Source organism: Tupaia chinensis, unplaced genomic scaffold (genome assembly GCF_000334495.1).
Source record: "Tupaia chinensis unplaced genomic scaffold, TupChi_1.0 Scaffold000013_1, whole genome shotgun sequence".
NCBI classification, from domain to species: Eukaryota; Metazoa; Chordata; class Mammalia; order Scandentia; family Tupaiidae; genus Tupaia; species Tupaia belangeri.
The window spans coordinates 4,504,549-4,506,077 of NW_006159443.1; the positions used below are offsets into that span (position 1 = coordinate 4,504,549).

Here is a 1,529-nt window from a genome sequence, read left to right on the forward strand (position 1 = left end):
CAAATAAAAACCTTTTCCACTTGTATGAGCTACTACCTTGCTTAACTAAAAAAAGAATTTCAACATTATTGGCTCCTTTTCTTTATTATTTATAGTCATTATTTTGGATACTAATTATCAGGTTAGATTGTAACCAAGACGATGGCAATGTCCACAGTTCAGTCTACTGCCTTTGTAGTTGTTGTATCTAGTTTCCTAGCTCTCCTTTTTGACTCTGACACTGTCCACTGCTGCCTGAGTGTATGTGAGTATCTATGTGCCATGGTTTGTACTCTTTAAAAAAAAAATCTATTTTTTATTTTATTTTAATTTCTTTCATACATTCAATCACATATATTACTTAGCGTGTAAAGTGAATGTTCCAGCATGAATGCATTTCTCCCCAGTCCAGTTGGGGATATTATACATATTATCATCAAAAGATAATAATCTGTATCTGTGTTCTATAAATGTCTCGCCTCTTTATTTTTCTTCTTAATGTCTTTCCTCAGACTCTTCTCATTCTCTGACCCTTTCCCACACTGTATCCATTATCTATAACCATTTTCTATGTCTCTATGTCCTCCAGTCTTTCAGTTTCAACCATCGAGTGCAGACAGTTGGTATATATTAAGTGAAGACATACAACGGCTCTTCTTCAGAGCCTGGCTTGCTTCACTCAGCAGTAAATCTTCCATATTCTTCCACTTTCTATGAAAAGGTTGTAGTCTTAATTTGCTATTTTTTTCTTTCTTTGTTTTCTTTTTTTTAAAATAAAAACAATCTTTATTTCAGATAAAATTAATATTTCATAATTAGATTAAAGCGAACTCATTATAATCTGAGTCCATTATTTCAGGTGATTTATACTATAGATGAAGCCCATGAATGTTAAGTTTTGAGTTGTTACCTACATGCTTGTGGGAAGCTTCTGTAGCCTTTTCTTGGTAGGAATTCTGCTTTTCCTGAATTCTTCCCTTTCCTTCAGATATTCCCTTTTGCATTCTTCATAAAAGGCTGGATCATTATAGTAAGGAGTCTGACAGACATTCCTTCAACGCATTTTACTACCGTCAGGATTCCAGAGTTCTTGCAACATTTGGTAAAATCTTGAACTTGTTCAGAACATCTCTCTCTCTGGCCTTTTCTCTCATTATTTTCGAGATCAAAATATCTTTTTCAACATGTCTGAGATGCTGCTCTCTGGGGTCCAACACCATCTCTTGGGGACAGATAAGGTCGCAGAGGTGTGACGGCTCAGGGGCAGAAGGCGGGAAGGTTCTTTGTTTTCTTTCTGAGATTTTCAGAAAGTATATGTGTTCACCAGAGAGAGAGAAAGCACCCCACAATAGGGCATGATTATGCTGCATTCCTTTTTCTTCCATTTCTCCATCCCATCAGAATTTTAGGCAAGCACACACATATACCCAGAATGTTTCTCAAGCTGTCTGGGGCCAGGATGTGAACCATGGTCAAGTATGTGGGAATCAGCTTCCTATGCACTTAACTGCTGCACTACACAACTGGTCTTCTTAATTTGCTTTCTTAAC

At 36.6% G+C, this 1,529-nt stretch overlaps 1 pseudogene; it reads right to left on the reverse strand.

The window, feature by feature from the left end:
* Positions 1-889: 889 nt before the first annotated feature.
* On the reverse strand, positions 890-1,199 carry LOC102480877 (COX assembly mitochondrial protein homolog pseudogene; annotated as a pseudogene).
* Positions 1,200-1,529: the final 330 nt, after the last annotated feature.